The following is a 9,921-nucleotide window of genomic DNA, read 5'->3' as shown; positions in this document are numbered from 1 at the left end:
ATAAACATTCTGCTCAAGCACTTTGACCAAGGAAACCAGGGTCTTTGTTTAATTGACCTCTTTTGGAAAATAAGTTCATGTAACTCTATGGGAGTAAGCTCATTAGTTGACATTCTGTGATCACAAAATATTAAGTTTTGAACACTAATTACACTTAATTTCTTACCTGTGTATATTGTTTCGTTATTTACAAAGTGCTTTTGCATATTATTTTATTTAAAAACAATCTGGCATGGAACGTTATCCTTCCCCACATTTACAAATGAGAAACTGAGGACAAGGATTTGAAGAGATTTGCCTGAAGTCATGTCGCTAATAAGGGTTAGAACTGGAACAAGAACACTTGCCTTCTGATTCCAAGTCCTGTTCTTTTTCCATCAAGCCATGTGGCCTCTTAATCACCATCAGTCATGCTATCTCTCGTACTCCCATGATAGATACATTTTAGAGGTAAGGGTGAAATCGCAATGGGCATGCTGTCCTTGAGGGTTTGCAGCAATGCCCTGCGTGAAGGAAACATACTCGATTAGCCTGCCAGATATGAACAGGCTCAGGTCATGTGGCCTCGGGGAGTGGCCAGATACAGGATCCTAGGGAATTTGGACCAACGCAATCATTCACCCAGAGATCAACTTTACTCCTTCTATTTCAGGTAGGTGTTAATAGTAGATGAGGGTACAAAATTCTATACAAAGAACATGAGGCAAGGGCTCCCACAAAGATTTATTAAGTTACTATACTCCTCGAAGGACCTAGCATAATGTAATTCACGTCCAATTTTTTGTCAGTTACAGGGATCAAGGACGGTTTTCTTTAAAAAAATTTTTTTAACGTTTTATTTATTTTTGAGACAGGGAGAGACAGCATGAACAGGGGAGGGTCAGAGAGAGGGAGACACAGAATCTGAAACAGGCTCCAGGCTCCGAGCTGTCAGCACAGAGCCCAATGCGGGGCTCGAGCTCACGGACCTCGAGATCACGACCCGAACCGAAGTCGGCCGCTTAACCGACTGAGCCGCCCAGGCGCCCCAAGAACGGTTTTCTTTAAAATGATGGTGAGTCAAGATTTTCATCCCTTGGTTTTACCTGCCAAGTAAATAAAATAAAATGGTAGCTTATATAAACAATTGCTTTTCATTAAACTCATCTTCTTTTAACTTAAATTTTAATGAAAAGAATATTTTAAAACTCCCAGTTTTTTACTTGGTGAATAAATCTGCCATATGCCAGGACGTGAGCTGATATTCCTAATGAAGTCAGCATTTCTGGCTTGCTTGAGTTGGAGAGAAAAGTTTTAAATCTTTCTCCTGTTCTTGATCCCACAGGTGGGATCTCATATGGCCATGTTCAAGATCAGTGACGTTTTCAGAAAAGAGTAAGAATCATGCAACTGCAGTGGGAAGCCTGGAGCAAAGCCTGAGGGTCAAGTTTGACAGAGCTCAGGACTGCTCTGGATGCATGACAGACCTTGGCTTCACCAGACCCCAAGCATGACCTCATTTTCTCATAAATAGAGAAATACCTCTTTAGCAAGGACCTTACAATCTTCTATGTAAAATAAAAATTCTCCTTCTTGGATATATTCCTGCTGGAGTCCTGAAAAGCTGGAATTTGTTTCGAACACCATATATATCTAAGTTGTTTGAAGATATTGTTTCAAAGAGATGCCTCAGGAACCACTTAAGAAGAATACTCAGCTTCAGGTCCAGCACGCTTGGCTTTAAATGCTTGACAACCTCGTTTTGCCTTGCCCCAAATTTCTCACTCCATTCTCACCATTTTCTAGAATACTAACCTCTCCAACTTTCCTCTTTTATGCCTTCCCATCAGCATAGTTTTATTTACTATTGCTTGCATTTTTCCTACATGTCTTTAGTAATTTGACGAAGGCCTTTTGGGAATGCCTCCGGCTCCATGGTCCTTGTGCTGTATGGAGCCTCTGCTCACCACTCAACCTTTCTGGCCTCTTGGGCAGAGCCCAGACATAACGTGGGGGTCCCTGAAGAGGCTATGTATGAACGATAAAAAATGACTAACCCCAATTAACTAGACAACTTAAAATTAACTTTCATTTGGCCTCTACTTCATCTGTATCGGTGTCTTTCAGTTGTCTGTATCTATAAAGTCCAGGTACATTTCTTCAGTATTCCACTGGCTGGAAAGACGGAGGGAGGGCAGGCAGTGTATGTAAACAGCTCAGCAGCTGCTGGAAAATCTTGATGGGCATGCTGTCAGTCTCCTTTGCTATTTCCCCCTAGCTCTGACTGTGGCTCTGAATTCTTTAAAGACTAAAGAGAGATTCTTGTGTTTGACAACTAAACTAACGGCTCGACGAGGGGAAAAAGACTGCTGAAATCTGTCAATGAATGTTGCTAACATATGTTGCATTTATGGACAGGGAGAACACTAGACCTAGCAAGTCTTTGGAAAGATGTGTGAGCTGGCTGACAGCTGTGACATCTCAGCACAACAAGTTAAAGTAACACTGAGCAGTGGGTTGTGTCCAGTGAGACTTGGTTGGCCACGGATGACAATTCTTCTCCCTGAGCTATTTCTCTAGTGTCGATGATTAATATCAAATGTCGGGTAAGGCTCACTTCCAACAATAAGGTTGAAGCTACACTCAGTTAACAGAGCATAGGATTTTAGTTTTCCATAGCTCACTCAAGCCATCCAGGCCCTTCCTAGGGGGTTATCCCCAGGATGAGTTAGATAAAAGGAGAGCTGCAAGGCTCTTCTTCCAGAAGCAAAGCTTCAAGCAGTGCACGACGGAAGCAGATACTTATCACTTGCATGAGGAAAGGTGGAACAGGCATTTTTTGGCCAAACGTGTTGGATAGACTAAGATTGAAGATTTCGGGATAAACTCAGGTGGATGCTGGAGGACACACAATCATGGAACAAATAGTTTCACTGAAAACCACAGTTTAGATACATATTTTCAGGGTAAAGAGGAGGTTCTTTGACTTTAGGTGTTGATGCATATATTCTTCAATATAATTGACCATAAATGTAGGCGTGTGTGTGTGTGCATGTGTGTATGTTTATATATTTTTCTTGCTTTTTTTTTTTTTTTTTTTTTTTTTAAATTTTCAACGTTTATTTATTTTTGGGACAGAGAGAGACAGAGCATGAACGGGGGAGGGGCAGAGAGAGAGGGAGACACAGAATCAGAAACAGGCTCCAGACTCCGAGCTATCAGCCCAGAGCCCGACGCGGGGCTCGAACTCACGGACCGCGAGATCGTGACCTGGCTGAAGTCGGACGCTTAACCGACTGCGCCACCCAGGCGCCCCTATTTTTCTTGCTTTTGATGCCTATCGTAGACAGGGTGTGTAAGCATAAGAAAAATAAAGTGTATATATTTCTTTTGCTAAGGATATTTTTATAAGAGATGTTTAAAATCAGAAGTGTTAATTTTACATTGTGAGTATAGAAAACATAGATGGTTTTCTATCTTTTGTCTCCAGATATGGGTTATTTGTGAGCCTTAAAGCATGAGTGCATTTCTGCTTCAGCTGATCACACTTTTAGGGGGCAGCTGGGGGGCACAAAAGTGTGGAGGGGCATCTGGGTGGCTCAGTTGGTTAAGCATCTGACTTAGGCTCAGGTCATGATCTCACAGTTTGTGGGTTCCAGTCCTGTATCGGGCTCTGTGCTGACAGCTTGGAGCCTGGAGCCTGCTTTGGATTCTGTGTCTCTTCTCTCTCTGCCCTCCCCCACTTGTGTTCTCTCTCTCTCTCTCTCTCTCTCTCTCTCTCTCCCTCTCCCTCTCTCTCTCTCAAAAATAAATAAACATTAAAAAAAATTAAAAAAATAAAGCAAAAGTGTGGATAATAAAAAATAATATAGAAATTCAAAGTCAATATTAAATATATCCCTATTATAAATAAAGGGACTGTGGTTTCTAGTGAATGGTTTAACATGCATCACAGAACGGGAATTTGAATCTGAGAGCACCTGGATCTGTGCTTACAGTGCTTTAATCAGACAAGATCTCTGTGTAACATCAAATGGCAATGGGATCTTTGATGGTTGTAGGACACGTCAATGCATTTTTGTATGCCCAGAAGTGGCAGTGAGGGTTCGACTGGTTTTGAAACTAAGTTTACGTGACACCAAAATTAGCAATTAAAAATTAAAAAAAAAACAAGTTCAGTCTCTTTTCCTTCTATTTTTTTCAACAATTTTAAACAAGTTAGCTGTTAATGACTTTAATGGGATGTTTTTGTTTTTACGTAGATCCGTTCTGTAACGTTGGCACACACCAAGGAAAAGCACAGTCCAGAAGCTATGCGTTTCTTCTTTCTGGACCACTCATCTTTTTGGTATGCTGGCACAATTGTTTGCAAGCTCTCATCATCATGGGGAAGTCATCTATTAAGAACCATCTGCTGAAGAGAATTCCAGTCCCTAATATTACATCGCTGCTGGAGCTGTCCATGTTCTTCCCCACTGCCCACCACTACCTTTCTCACGTTGCTTCTTTGTGTCTGTGCATGGAGAACAGACAAGTGTACGGGATTTGTTTTACTTAAGACTTAGCATGGTGGAGCTAAAAGTATAGTTCACTGCCTCTCAAACGTCAACGTGCAGAGGAGTCACCTGAGACTTATTAAAATGCAGATTTGGGGCGCCTGGGAGGCTCAGTTGGTTAAGCCTCTGACTTCAGCTCAGGTCATGATCTCATGGTTTTTGGATTCCAGCCTTGAGTCGGGCTCTGTGCTGACAGCTCAGAGCCTGGAGCCTGCTTTGGATTCCGTCTCCTTCTCTCTCTGCCCCTTCCCCTGTTTGTGCTCTATCACTCTGTTTTTTCAACTTCCACTCTGTTGACATTTTGGGCTGAATAATTCTTTCTTGTGAAGGAATGTTTTATGCATGACACGACGTTTAGCAATATCCCTGGCTTCTACTGACTTCTACTGTAGTGTTCTCTCCCTCTAGTCGTGACAGTGAGAATTATCTTCCAACATCGTCAAATATCCTTTGAGGATAAAATCACCCCAAGCTGAGAACCACTAGGGTAGGGGTTATCATGAAGGATTCTGGATTAGAATGCTTGGATTCAAATTCTGGCTTACTTACTGTATGAGTGGCCATAGGCAATTTGTATAATTTTTCTGAGCCTTAGTTTTCTCCTCTATAAAATGGGGATAATAATAGTATCTACCTTAGATATTCATAGTGTCAGGATGACAACACAGGAGGTTTCTGAATTTTCCTCCTCCCACTGACACACCAAATATACAGCTACACATGAAGCAACTTCTTCTGAGAGAAATCCAAAAACCAGCTGAATCACTCCTACACATCAGACAACTGGGGAAAGACCCACACTGAAATAGGAAAGGCTGAGGCGCCTGGGTGGCTTGGTCAGTTAAGCGTCTGACTTCGGCTCAGGTCATGATCTCACGGTCCATGAGTTCGAGCCCCACGTCGGGCTCTGTGCTGACAGCTCAGAGACTGGAGCCTGTTTCGGATTCTGTGTCTCCCTCTCTCTCTGCTCCTCCCCTGTTCATGCTCTGTCTCTCTCTGTCTCAAAAATAAATAAACGTTAAAAAAAATTAAAAAAAAAAAGAAATAGGAAAGGCTGAGACATGCCATAAACCTCACCCCCAGCACAACACCATACAGTTGGGAGGCAACCCCCAACTCCTATCTTCTCCTTGAGGTATAAAAGGCTTGGACTATACATTTAGTGCCCCAACTTTTAAGGCTGCTGCTTAAGGGACAGGCACTCATATTAGGTCCCCTAGCTCTGAAAGCCAGTGGAGTTTGTGTCCACAAGTCCCACGGGACTACAGCAAACAAGGAAAACCCTAAAAATCAGTTGCATTTCTATATACTAATAACTAATTACTAGAAAGAGAAATTAAGAAAATAATCCCATTTTCTATGGCATCAAAAAGAATAAAATACAAAGGGAAAAATGGAATCACGAGGGTGAAACATCTCTACATGGAAAACTATAAAACATCGTTGAAATAAATTGAAGAAGCCAAAAATAAATGGAAAGATATTCTGTGTTCATGGACTGGAAGAATTAGCATTGTTAAAATGTTCATACATTTAAAGATTCAGTGCAACCCCTATTAAAACTCAAAATGGCTTTTTCACCAAAATAGACAAAAACAATCTGAAATTCATACACAACCACAAAAGACCCCAAATTGCCCAAATAATAAGAAAGAGCAAAGCTGAAGGCATCATACTTCTTGATTTCAAACTATATTACAAAACAATAGCAATCAAAGCAGTGTAGTGTTGTCATAAAAACAGACACACGGATCAGTGGAACAGAATAGAGAGCACAGAAATAAACCCCCGTGTATATGGTTAATTAATTTATGACAAAGGAGTCAAGACTATGCAATAGGGAAAGGATAGTCGTCAATTAACAGTGTTGCAAAAATTGGTTATTCACATGAAAAAGAATGAAACTGTCCCCTGTCTTACACCATGCACAAAAAATGGAATTAAAATGTATTAAATACATGAATATAAGATCTGAAAAGGTAAATGTCCTAGCAGAAAACATAGAAGGTAAGCTTCTTGACATTGGTATTGGCAATGATTTTTTTGGAAAACAAGTGGGACTAAATCAAATTAAAAAGCTTCTGCACAGCAAAGAAAACCATTAACAAAACGAAAATTCAACTTGTGAAATGGGGAAAATATTTGCAAATCACATATCTGATATGGTATTAACATCCAAAATACATGAAATCTCATACAGCTCAATAGCAAATTCCCTCACAAATAACCCAATTTAAAAAAGGGCAAAGGACCTGCATAAACATTTTCCCATAGAAGACATACAAATAGCCAAGAGGTACAGGGAAAGGTGTTTGACATTGCTAATTATCAGGTAAATGCAAATCAAAACCATGATGAGGGGTGTTTAGGTGGCTCAGTCAGTCTTGATTTCAGCTCAGGTCATGATCTCATGGTTGGTGGGTTCTAGCCCTGAGTTGGGCTCTGTGCTGATAGTGTGGAGCCTGCTTGAGAGTTTCTCCTTCCCTCTCCCTCTCTCTCTCTCTCTGTACCCCTCCCCTGCTCACATGCGCTCTCTCTCCAAATAAATAAGTTAACATCAAAAAAACCCACCAAAACAACAGCAGAAAACAAAAAAACAAAAACACAATGAGATGCCACCTCACATCTGTTAGGATATCTATTATCAAAAAGCCAAGGCATAACAAAAGCTGGTGAGGATGTGGAGAAAAGGGAACCCTGTATACTGTTAGTGGGAATGTAAACTGGTACACCATTACAGAAAACAATATGGGGTTTCCTCAAGCAGTTAAAAATAGAACTACATATGATACAGGAATCTTACTTCTGAGTATGAATCCAAAAGAAATAAAATCAGCATTTTGATAGATATATGTAGTCCCATGTTTATTTGCAGCATTATTTACAATAATGAAGTTATGGAAACAACCTGCACTTGATCTTAGCCAAAAGGCCGAGAAGTGATGGAAAAATCAAGTATCAGTTGATGGATGAATGGATAAAGAAAATAGGGCATATGTATACAATGGACTATAACTCAGCCCTTAAAAAGAAGGAAATCTTGTCATTTGCAACAACATGGAAGAAACTGGAGAGTATTATGCTGAGTGAAATAAGCCAGGCAGAGAAGGACAAACACCGCATGGTATCATTTATATGTGGAATCCAAAAAAGTTTAAAAAGTTGAACTCATAGAAACAGAATAGAAGGATGAGTGCCAGAGATTGGGGTGGGTGGGGAAAATGGAGACAGGTTGGTTAAGAGGTACAAACTTTCAGTTGTAAGATGCATAAGATCTGAGGATCCCATTATAACTTGGTGACTCTAGTTGATAATATTGTATACTTGAAATTTGTTGAGAGTAGGAACTAAGTATTCTCTCTCTCTCTCTCTCTCTCTCTCTCTCTCTCTCACACACACACACACACACACACACACAAAAGAAAAAAGAAAAAAAGTAAATATGGGAGGTGATGGATGTGGATGAACTCAATGGAGAGAATCCTTTCACAATGCATCATGTTGCATACACTTTTATTTGTCAATTAGACATCAATAAAGTTGAAAAAAAGAAAAGTATTTGTAGAATTTCTATGAGGTTTAAATATTAAATATCCATGAAGTGCTCAGAACTATACTCACGCAAGCATCTAGAAATCAATAAATGTTAGCAAATATTTCTATCAGAAAGAAGGAAGGAAGGGAGGAAGGAAGGAAGGAAAGAAAGAAAGGTAAAAAAAAAGAGAAAGAAAGAGAGAGAGAAAGAGAAAAAAAGAAAAGAAAGAACCATGCCTTATGGCTAGTTTTTCCAATGATGGAGCTGAAAAAGGGTGCAAAATGGATTCTGATGCTAAGAACTCAAATTCATGGCTAGCTATTTAACTCTCCTCTCCTATTTATGCCTATGTGGGGACGAGTGGGTGGTTCCTCAAGAATTGGCTAGCAACCAGTGATTGTCCATCTCTACTTGCTTGACTTTGCCTTACAATGAACAGAAGGTTTTACCTGTTCTTCTCATTAAAGGTATGAATTTGGATTCTAGTTTCTTTGTCAGTCAAATGAGGAATTAAAGCCATATAACCATGGTGAAGCTATAACCATCCCTAGTTTATTTATTTGTTACCACTGTATCCTTCAAGTGTTATTCATGTTTATCGCATCCAGGAGCCTCATGGACTCCTCCAAGATTTTTTCCTTCCCCTTGTTTGTATCACTAGCATTGACAATAGCCTAGCACACAGTAAGTGCTCTCTGCGTCTGAACTGATGTGAGTCATTTGTGGCTATTACTAAATCCATAGACCCTGCTATACTTCCTAATTTCAAAATGCTCTTCCCCTGCTCTCTCTGTACTGAAATACTTAATGAGGCTATTCGGCGCTCAGAGAAAATCAGGCTTTAGCACCACTGAAGCTACCTTCTCTCTTTAGTCGATGGTTCTGTTGAAAGCTCATTTTAATAAATGCACCAGAGAGGCGTTTTTGAATAGAAAACAGTCATTCAGCTTTGTGGAATGTCCAGGTGGAATAAGAATTAGATGCTTTTGTTATTTCTGCCACTTTGGTTAATGAAGCCGTTGCCTTTACAATATAATTAGAGCAAGAACAATTCTCTCACCAAATATAAAGCAACACACATAGGTCTCGTTACTAGAGTGTCCCTCTGAAGAGTCACAGGAAACATTCAAATACAGGGCTTGACATATTAGGGTAAATGCAGCCAATTAAGAAAATGGTAAGTAATTTCATGAGAGAAATTCCAGTTCTTACTAAAGAGGTTCAGTGTCCCTTTGGTGCCAAACCACCTTTTGTTTTTTAAGATCCAGAGAAAGTGGTTGCTTAAACGTGTTTTTGTTTTCTCCGGGTGAGGCATTATTGTAAGAACATTTATGGTAACATTTATGCTTCTAAATGCAGAGTGAGAATTTGAGGAGAAAAAAAAAATGCCACCATAGTTATCTCTCTGAGACTGAAGACAAAATTAGTCTTTTAAATTCAGTGGTCTAACTGCTCAGAGTACCAGATAAGTCAACGAGAAGCACCGAGCTCCCAAGAGAAACAATTCAGCTCTTCTTCATGGTCTATTAGGTTAGAAACTGTCTGTTAGACAAGACTTTCTTCGGTCTACCTCATAGAAACTGGTCTTATACATAAAGTGTCAACTCTCCACACTGGTTAGCTTCACGTTTTCATTGCTTGATTTTCCTTCCATCCATTCATCCAGCTCATCCCCCAAAATGCCCCATGCGTGTTTTATAGAACAAGCATTTGTTCTATAAACTTGATAAATATGTACGTACATCTTTCTCAGCCCAAAATACCTACATACAGTCAAGAAAACGGGCTCTGTAGAATTGAAACATCTTGGGCTTTAGTTGAGATACACTAATTTCCTCCACTAGACTAAAT

The 9,921-nt window shown here is 40.0% G+C and overlaps 1 long non-coding RNA gene across 1 annotated transcript; it reads left to right on the top strand.

The window, feature by feature from the left end:
• The first annotated feature begins 1,007 nt into the window (after positions 1 to 1,007).
• Positions 1,008 to 4,685, top strand: LOC122478108. The gene is made up of 3 exons (XR_006295867.1): positions 1,008 to 1,054; positions 1,325 to 1,702; positions 4,242 to 4,685. It is a non-coding gene; the product is annotated as an uncharacterized LOC122478108 (long non-coding RNA).
• The last annotated feature ends 5,236 nt before the right edge of the window (positions 4,686 to 9,921 follow it).

Source organism: Prionailurus bengalensis, chromosome B1, assembly GCF_016509475.1.
Source record: "Prionailurus bengalensis isolate Pbe53 chromosome B1, Fcat_Pben_1.1_paternal_pri, whole genome shotgun sequence".
Lineage (NCBI taxonomy): Eukaryota > Metazoa > Chordata > Mammalia > Carnivora > Felidae > Prionailurus > Prionailurus bengalensis.
The sequence above is the reverse complement of the archived record's forward strand: the minus strand, read 5'-3'. Positions and strand labels throughout refer to the sequence as shown.